At 42.7% G+C, this 10,471-nt stretch overlaps 1 non-coding gene across 1 annotated transcript; it reads right to left on the reverse strand.

Annotated features, from left to right (window-relative positions):
* Positions 1-9,654: 9,654 nt before the first annotated feature.
* LOC125999924 (small nucleolar RNA U13) lies at positions 9,655-9,758 on the reverse strand. The gene has a single exon (XR_007492356.1). It is a non-coding gene; the product is annotated as a small nucleolar RNA U13 (small nucleolar RNA).
* Positions 9,759-10,471: the final 713 nt, after the last annotated feature.

A 10,471-nucleotide genomic window follows, 5' to 3' on the forward strand; every position in this document is an offset into this window, starting at 1 on the left:
CTCAGGAATTATACCTTCTGGTGCTTGACATGGAGCCATACAGGATGCTGTGAAGATTGGACCTAGCTTGGCCAAGTGCAAGCCATGTGCTATGATTCCGGCCCCTTAAATTACCCGTTTTTTATTGGCACTTTCATTTTCCTCTGAGGGACTTGATCAGGCCACAATTCCAAGGACTCAATTGTTATTCAATTAATTATAGATTGGTACCCCATTGAGATGAGTGGATTTGAGGTAGTTCTGTACTGCTGCTCTAAGAAAGAAGCTATTCTTTTGAGCACAAATACAGAAAGCCTGTGGTTTTTGCTTTGCTTTCAGTCCAGGGGTAGGGATGGTTTGTGTGCAAGGCTCAGTCGTTAAATTTTCTAATATTAGCCCCTTCTCTCTACGGTTCTGATTCTTTGTGCTGTTCTAATGGCATGGCCACTGTGGTCCCCTAAGGCTTGCTTTCAAATACATACCCACAAAGTTGTAATCTGATTAGTTGTGCTTTTCTCTTAGGCCATGGGGGCCCAGTTATTAATCCCTGAATACTCAGTGTTTTTCCTCCGGCTAGGATATATAATCAAACCTAGATTCCCTTCAGTTCCCCAATCTCTGCTTCCCCCAGCCTTCTCCTGGGTGTACTCGCTGATCCAATTAGGGTTTGTGACGCATAAACTGATTTTGACAGCAAAGAAATGAATTGGAAGGCTAGCAAGCATTTCTGGGGATTGATTGGAAAGCTATTGAGCAGACTCAGAAAACAGAGTGAACCAAGGAAAAATCTGGGCAAGATGAACCACAGCAAATGTCACATGAGCCAGGCTCTTTGGTTCCTTGCATACAGCTGTGACGATCTGTGTTTGAGGGGATCCCAAACTGACAGGCCTGCATCCAACTAGCCCTTGTGCGTTGCCCTTCTTAGTTGCCTGGATCCAGGGGGAAACAAATCATTGGTCTTTGTTATTTGTAAAGAGGGACCTTATCTGTGTCTGGGATTCATATAACAGAATCAAAGAAAAAAAAAAGATTTTAGCTTCTTTGGAATCTTGATTTTACACACACACACACACACACACACACACACACACACACACACAAAAAATGTGAGAGGAGAGTGACTGAAGTATTACAGTCTTTTGTGGGTAGAAAATGGTTGATGTGTATCTAAAATATATGTCATTGGGGTTGGAGAGATAGCATGGAGGTAAGGCATTTCCCTTGCATGCAGAAGGACGGTAGCTCGAATCCCGGCATCCCATGTGGTCCCCCCAGCCTGTCAGGAGAGATTTCTGAGTGTAGAGTGCTGCCAGGTGTGACTCAAAAACCAAATATATATATAAAAAATCTGATGGGAGACAGGGCCTAAAGGGTGTCAGGTGCATTGTTGTTGTCAGTAAGGACAGAATTAAATATCCAAGCCAGAGTAAACAACAATGAAATCATGAGACCCAACCACTAACAAACAAACTTAAAAAGGTACTTGTGATGATGGCAGGCTGGGGTGAGGGGTGGTGGCATGGGGTGGACTCTGTGAACATTGGTAGAGGGAGGTTGACACTGGTGGTGGGAATGGTCCTGAAACATTACATTGTATGTCTGAAACCCAATGATGAAAAACTATACATTGCAATGGTTTAAATAAAACAAAATAAATGAATTAAATATATGTCATTATGACATTGCAATCATAGCTGTGAGTGTGGGTGAAGGATTCACCTTTACACTGAGAAGATGCAAATCTAAGCTTTAGAATGACTTCGGAGTCCTGGCCAGTACAGAAACATGTAGTGCATGCTTCTGGTGATGGAAGTGAAGCCTTGACCTCTGGCTTCTGAGGCCTGGTGTGCAGGTTTGGGGGTTTGCATCACTGCAACTCTAGAACACAGCTTTGTTTATTCTCTGGCTGCCTTGAATTTCTTCTGTGTGGGTCTGGGAGCCAAAACCCTTGCACTGGGCAGGCCATTAAGCATTGTACTCATTTTGTTTTGCTGCTTTGGTTTTAGTTTTGTTTGGAGGTCACACCTGGTGGTGCTCAGGGCTCTGTGCTCAGGGATCACTCCTCCTCAGCTCAGTGGGATCATATTGGGTGCTGGAGCCTCATGAGCCTTATCTATTGTACTATCTGTTCAGCCTGAGCATTGTATTAATCTTTGTGCTGCTGTAATAAACCATCACAGACTTAAACTGAAAACAATATAACTTCACTATTCTCTAGTTTACGAGAAGCCTGACATAGACTGAGCTAGGGTCAAAGTGTTCCTTCCTGTGGGAGAATCTGTTTTACTTGCCTTTTCCAGATTCAAGAGGCTGCCTAAATTTGTGGGGAAAGGGGTTGTGGCCCTTCCCTCCATCTTTAAAGTCAGTCAGCAGGGATAGACAGATTGCTTCTCACCTGGGGTACTCTAATCTCTTCTTCCTCCCATTTCCATTTTTAGATTCCCACTGCTGCTTTAGGACAATCTAATTATTAGCCTTAATTCTCTTCCGGCCCTTAAAATTACATATTCATACACAATAAGGAAAACCTTGATTTTGTTTAGCATTAGCATCCTGCTGAAATGAAGGTGCTATTTCCTGTCCTCTCTGCTTCTACAAACCAGGTCCATAGAAGCTCAACCCTGGCTTGTGTCTTGACTCTGATGGCCAGTTTGAACCTGGAACCACCTTTGGACAAGGCTTATTAAACAGGATGGACAAGGCTTATTAAACAGGGCGGAGAGAGCTGCTTTTCAGTGGAAGCCGTCTCAGATGTTCAAGTGCCTTCTACACAATCTCTCCAGGAGTCTCCTGTTATTTTTAAAATGGGCTAATTTCTTCATTGTGCTTCTCCTAGGACATCTTTCTAAAGCCTCTGAAAAATCATGAAAGAAGTAGGATGCTGAGCCATGGGCTTCCGGAACTCTGCTGGTGACAATTTAGTTTGCCAAAGCTTTAGGACATTTCCTTGCCAAAAGGAAAGCTGAAAGCGACAATTTTCTTTGAGAAGAGAAGTGTTTTTCTTTTTTCTTTTTTTTTAAGCCTGCCTGATACATTTTTTAAATAAAGCCAATATGCTAGGCTGAGCTGCTATAAAATGATTTTCATTATTGCAGTCATTGTGGCAACCAGATCTTTGGCTCCTATGCTGTGCCTATAAAAATTCATTTGCGCTGTCAAGCTAATCAACATAGTTTCAACAGCTTTCCTTGAATATTGAATTGGAATTAAATAATCAAATATACTACCCAGTGCCAGGTTCTACAGAAGGAGGATACCAAATCTGGGCAGGTTGGATTTTTTTTTGTTGCTGTTTAAATCGATTTTATTAGATTCTTTCATATACCTTTGAAATTACTATTCCTGGCATATGCAATTTCAGAATAAATCAAGTGGCTTTTCAATCCAAAATCAGATGTTGGACTGCATCATTAAGCACACTGAATGCAGACCACTATTTCATTGATTTAAATGAAGGTGCCATGGTTTATGTTTGTGGAATGGGCTTTTTTATAACACAGTGGCATTGCACAGGCAGAGAAACAAAATGATGGTTATGGGCATTCTCTTTTCAAATTTTGGCACTACAGATGGGTTTCAAATCTGTAAGCTACAGTTATCTTAAAAACGACGTGACTTTACTATTCCATTACAGCATGAAAACATGGAGCTTTGTGGATGGCACCAATGTGGAGAAGAGAAACAAGTTTTGGAGAGAAGTCACCGAGTAGTTGAAAAATAATGCAAAATATTGTTTAAACGCAACTTCTGTTATAAAACACCACCTATTTTAGTCATCATGAGAGACTCTGAAGAACTCAAGAACATAAGGCCAGATCTTTTCGGGACATTATTGGGCTGCAAGTAACAGGTTTGCTCTTGGCAAACTCTGTGAGTTTGCTGTGTCCAAGGAGCTTAGGGTGCTCCCCAGGCCTTTCTTCAAGAAACTTCTGTCTTTCTCTAGATCTTCACCTGTGAGTGCTGCGTTTGCACTTCAAAATTTTTACCCTCTCTGGGCCACCATTTGTCCAGCCATCTGCCCAAGGACAGACTTCTCTATGATGGTTAGAAAGGCATTTCCCAGCGAGTCACTTTGGCATGTGGATTCTTTTGAGTTGAGCTCAATCAAGGATCACCAGGCTCACGAGAAACTCTTTTTGTCTGTTGTTGCTGTTATTTATTTAAAAAAAAAAAAAGATTTAACTTTTTTTTTCTTTTGGTTTTTGGGTCTCAACTGACTGCTCAGGGGTTACTCCTGGCTCCATGCTCAGAAATTGCTCCTGGCAAGCCCGGGGACCATATGGGACGCCGGGATTCCAACCGATGACATCCTGCATGAAAAGCACATGCCTCACCTCCATGCTATCTCTCCGGCCCAAGATTTAACTTTTTAACTGAGTCATCATGAGATACACAAAGCATACTGTGACCAACACCCATCATTTCCCCAGTGCACATTTCCCGTCACCAATGTCTCCAATTTCCGTCCTGCCACTCCCACTGCCTGCTTCAATGGCAAACATTTTCCTTTTTCTTTCCTTTGATTATTATTGTTATTATTATTATTATTATTATTATTATTATTATTATTATTATTTTTGGGTTTTGGGCCACACTTGGTGACACTCAGGGATTACTCCTGGCTATGCGCTTGGAAATTGCTCCTGGCTTGGGGAAGCATATGAGATGCCGGGGGAACAAACCACAGTCCCTTCTAGGTCAGCCGCGTGCAAGGGAAATGCCCTACCACTGCACCACTGCTCCAGCCCCATGGCAAACAATTTTCTTCTCTTTCTTTTTTTTTTTTTATTTAAACACCTTGATTACATACATGATTGTGTTTGGGTTTCAGTCATAAAAGGAACACTACCCATCACCAGTGCAACATTCCCATCACCCAAGTCCCAAATCTCCCTCCTCCCCACCCAACCCCCGCCTGTACCCTAAACAGGCTCTACATTTCCCTCATACATTCAATTTTCTTCTCTTTCATGAGAAACTCTTACACTCACTTAGCTACTGAGAAAAAAGAAGATTGTGGGTGTTACCTAGAAATTCTTTTGACCAGAAATCATCTTTTGATGGCCTAGATGGTAGAACAATATCTAATTCCAAAGTACCTGGCCTTCATCATTGGGGTCATTCTCTTCTGGCCACGTGAGCCCCCTCTCTCCTTGAGGCCCATATTCTAATCCCATCTTAGGCTACAGCTTCCATTTTCCCTCATTGACTTTGGAATTTAGTTTATGTAAAATGCAGTTTATGACACATATATGTGACTTATGTATATATCATTAACTTTGTTCTTTTCTCCTACTAATCTGTCGAGTGTGAATTTGAGTCCTACACCAATCTGAGGAAAACCCTGAGGAGTAGTGGGAAATGTCCCCCAATCCCTGACACAAACAATAACCTTTTGTTCAGCACCCTGTTGGGAAGGTAGCCAGGAAGTAGTGCTAAGGTTGTCAGTGAAATTGATCAGCATAGCCTTATCACTCAGACATAGGGCAAACGTCAGGGAAAAGTAAATCGATCGACTCACCAGTTTCGGGGGCCTAGGCCTTGCCATCATTCATTCTTGCTGACTACCACTATGAATTGATCACTGTATTAGGCAGTGGTGTAAGAGAAAACACATCGCTCAGCAAAATGTAAATGAGAATCAATCAGTCGGAATAAGAATGGGAGGGGGATGCTGGATGCAAGGGTGTAGACTGGGAAAAGAGGGACTAGATAAAATTGTGAGGTGATTAGAAATTGGGGGGGGGAGTGTCTTTGGGCAATACCTGGTTATACTGTGGGCTAATTACTAGTTCTGTGCTCAGGGATCACTTCTGGTGAGCTGATTATCATATGAGATGCTAGGGATAGAACCCAAGTTGACCATGTGCAAGACAAGTACCTGCTGTACTATCTCTGAAGACCCTGGTTAAAATTTTCCATGACCATTTTATATGGCTGATCTCTGTTAGTAGTTGCCCTATCCAATTTCCAGGATGTTCTTTTGCTGTGTCCATATCTGTAACCAGTGAAGGCCACCCTCCTTCCTTTTCACTGCTATTCCCATCCTCCACTGGGTGAAACATGCCTATTCCTGTCTCTAAGGTCTATATTCGAATTTCCTGATATGTCTCGTGAACGTGCTTTGTGTCCCACTCTGTTATAACAGAGCTCTGTTCTAAGGACCAGTCTTTTTTTTCTGTTTGTTTTTGGGACACACCAGGTAATGCTCAGGGGTTACTCTTGGCTATGCACTCAGAAATTGCTCCTGGCTTGGAGGACCATATGGGACACTGGGGGATCAAACCGTGGTTTGTCCTAGGCTAGTGCGGACAAGGCAGATGCCTTACCGCTTGCACTACCACTCTGCCCCAAGGACCAGTCTTCTTTAATGGATTAGCTAACTGCTGAACACACATATAAGGAAGATTTCTCCCTGGAGACTGTCTAGCAACCTTAGTGTTGCTGCTGAAATTTAGCAGCTAATAAAAAACTTGTACAATGGGGCCAGAACAATAGTACTCTTGCCTTGCCTTGAACCTACCCAGGTTCAATTCCCGGTATCCCATATGGTTCCCTGAGCATGTCAGGAGTGATTCCTGCATGCAAAACCAGGAGTAACCCCTGAGCACAGCTAGGTGTGGCTCCAAAACAAAACAAAACAAAACAAAAAGGGGGCCCGGAGCGGTGACACAAAAAATAAAAAACAAACAAACAAACAACACAAAAAGATTTGAACTTCCAAACATACCATGCAACTGATCACTTATTAGTAGACTTGGTACAAGCTTGGTTAAAATACTACATCCAGTTCAGGAATATTTAGTAGTTGTTTGTTACCCAAATTCCTCTATAGCAAATGGCAGGAGCTAAAACATTTACAGTACATGCCATAGTAGATAGAGGTGTTTGCATGGGATTTGAACTGGAATGTATATTTTGGTGGTAGGACTCAGTGAGTTCAGATATATTAAATGCAATATCCTGTGAGAAGGAGCGCAGCTTGGCTTCTGGATGATGCAATACTTGGAATTTTTTTCTGCTAGCCAGAAAAGAGCTGAGTGAGACCAGCCTACATGGTCCAAATACCAGAGCTCTGCCACTCTATAGGCACATACCAGACCAACCAGTAGGACTCAATAGAGCCCATCACCATTGACAGAAAAACCAGCCAACTCCCAGAATCATGAGCTACAGAATGGTAGTTGTTTCACACCACTAGGATTCAGAGTAGTTACATAGCAAGAGCTCAATGACACACTGTAAAATGTGATGCTTTTGATGCTATTTTAACATGGAGAAGATGGAGGGTTAGTATATCACATAGGGCGCTTACCTTGCATATGGCTAATCCAGGTTTGATCCCCAGTACCACATAGGGTAACCCTCCAAACCTGCCAGGACTGGTCTCTGAAAGCAGAGCCAGGAGGAAGCCCCAAATAAAAAACCCCAAAATATGGGGAGGATGGGATTGATTCATCAGTGGAGTGTAATAAGATCTTCATTGTGTCAGGTAGTCCAAAGAGGTAAAAAAGTCAAAAAGGGAAGTCAAAAAGTTTACAAAGATGTAGACATCTAGAAAGGGGCTGGACCAATAGCACAGCAGGTAGGGAAACTTGCCTTGCAAGCAGCTGACCCGGGTTTGATCCCTGGCATCCTTATGGCCTCCTGAGCCTGCAGGAGTGATTTCTGAGCTTAGAGACGGGAGTAACCCCTGAATGCCCAGAAACAAACAAACAAAAAGTATCTAGAAAGCCCAAATTTCTTGCCAGCATTTGCTGTAAAAAATCTGAGTATCTTAACCATTATCTTAAACACGCCTGGTATGAAGGGAGACAGCCTAGATTTTAGCTTCCATTCAGCTTGTGTGGCTTTTGTCCCAATTCTGATCAAACAGTTGTGAGCTTGTCTGGGATCTGTTTATATGCTTCCTATGCCTGAGGCTGATTTTTTTCTCTCTTTTTTCCTTTGTATAACCTGAATGTAATTTGGGGTCCCATATGGCTTGGTCTCTGCACAGCGTGGCTTTCAGAGAAACAACATTGTGGCAGTGAAACATAATTGGCAGAAGTTCATGTCTGTATTCAGCCTCTTGAAAAGAAAATGCCAAGCAAAGCAAGCTTTCTCAATGCCAGCTGTCTTCTCTAGACTGCTTCATTGTTCTCCATCCTTCCAGTATGTTCTGCAAGGGCCATCGAAGGACTCGCTGGAAATGACTCATGAAAATATAAAATGTTTTTTCAACCTGCTTTTTCATGTTTGAAATTTCTTCCCTGAAATCAGAATGCCTGGTGACTGGCTGGGTCTCTGTTCGGTGTCATTTCACTCAAATATAGGGAGGGGGCTGAAATCTTGTCTTCTTTCATCTCAACTCTCCTTCCTCCAGAGTGATGTATTTCCTGCTACTTCTGATTCAGCAATGTCACTCACACAGCCAGACTCTTCTCCAAGCTGGGGCTCCTGCATCTGACTCGATTCGCTTGTACCTTGGGTGTTAGACAGGGTTGGGGGCAGTCTTTTGATGTTACTAAGCATCATCTCTTGACCTAATTTTACATACCACAGGTAGGCATGTCTCTCTCAAGCCAGATCCCTTCCCCTGGGGAAGAGGGAGTGGGAGGGGTTAAAATAGTCAAATATGAAGAATGCTTTATGCACTTTTGGTTTATGTGCATATAAAAATGTGCTAGGAATACTCTTACAAAGTCTCATTTCTGCTTCAAAATTAAACATAATGGGAATTTCACTAAATAAGGGGGGGAATCAATAATCACTTACATGTAAAGCTGGTGGACTGAGTGAGTTGAAAATCCTATTACTGCTGTTGCAGTGGTAGCTGATGAACTGTAGTAACTCATATAGTCCTATGAGAAAATGATTCTTGAGTTCTCTGAAGTGTGAATTATGGAAGATGTTCCAGCCAACATCCTGGCATGCGCTTGCTGCCTTTGATGTTCTGTTTGCTTTTGCATCTGAAGTTAGGGGAAGGGGATGAGGGCAAACTAAAAAAGGGGGGTGCACTTTTGGACCTGTGTGATGAAAGGGAGAAACAGACACTGAATGACCTAACTCAGGGGGAAAGACAAAAGCCATCACTGTGAGAGCCAGACTTTCTCTTCTCCATCCCTCAGGACTACTCTGGCATTTTCAAATCTGGCAGCTCTGGCACCACCAGGTCAAGAACACCTCAAGATAGTCTTTGGTCCTGTGAGTGAGATTAAGGCTCCATCTGGTAAATGCCATTAGCAAGGCTAATGAAGTGAGGTGGATTACTGAGGGGTAAGATAGGATGGTGGAGATATAAGGCAGATTCTGACTGACTATCAGAGAGACACCCTTGAAGAGTTTTCCTTGCTGAGGGTCTGGCGTCAACAGAACTGGTGTCAAGTAAACTAGAACTAGAAACAGGTGATAAATCTTCCTGAATTTGCTGCTGGGCTTCTTCTACTTGTGTATACCAATATGGTGGCCTTGCTTCTAATTTTCTGTGTGCATTTGGGTTTTTTTATTTGACTCCCAAAACCTCTGGTTTTTGCTGTGTTGAATGGAGGTGATCATAACTTTTTTTTGATGAAATATTTGGTGAGGAGTCCACGAGTTGATGCAGGAAAGGCAGTGAACCTGAGGAGACTTTCTAAAAACTCCATCACTGTGTGCTATTGCAGCCATTGCAGTCATTGCTCTTTCTCATCATGTCAGATGAGTAATGTCTTGATGTTTTAACAAGGTTTGAAGTAGGCACATGTCACACAGCTGCGTAAACACCCCATCATTATTCTTTTGAACCACAAAAGCATCCCACATCCTGAGTCTTTGAAACAGACACCATCAATTTCATAGGACCGTGGGAGTCGCTAACATGGTTCACACACCGGGGAACTTCTAGGCCTTGGAGCCTTTTTCATCGTTAGTGACTGATGTGGGAGGACCCACCTGGCTAATGCTTTTTCGCTCATGACTCACTCGCAGCAAAGACGACCATCATCCCCAGTGAGCATTTGCTAATTTTCTGCCACATCTTTGGGGAAAGAGAAACTTTATACTCAGGAGAGATGGTATTTTATCAGGCCAGATCAAACCATACAGACAGAAGAAATTACCCATATGTTCTTGTGCACTGACCTTTGGGGGAAAATTACTGCTGTTTGTTTTCTTTATTAAATGGCAGAAAATTCGATAAAAGCAATTAGCAGAACTATTTAATTCTAACTATATTAAAGCCACGTTTTCTGTCTCTATTACCGTCAATATGGCAGGTCGAATATATCCTTGCCAGTGTTGTAGGGGTTTCCATGGCAACCAGACAGGAATAAGGAGAAGGCCAAGTTATGGGCCAGAGGTGTCTTTCTTTGGCTCCCTGGCACTCTTGAAAAGCTGTTTGTGATGGTCCTTGCAGCAGCTCTCACCCACTGAAAGTCTAGAGTGCCAGGAACCCCTTTCTACACAATAGTGGGGGTGTCTTCTCATAGCCAAAGGTCCTCCATGAATAATAATGTTTTAGATTGGATTC

This window comes from Suncus etruscus, chromosome X, assembly GCF_024139225.1.
Source record: "Suncus etruscus isolate mSunEtr1 chromosome X, mSunEtr1.pri.cur, whole genome shotgun sequence".
NCBI lineage: Eukaryota > Metazoa > Chordata > Mammalia > Eulipotyphla > Soricidae > Suncus > Suncus etruscus.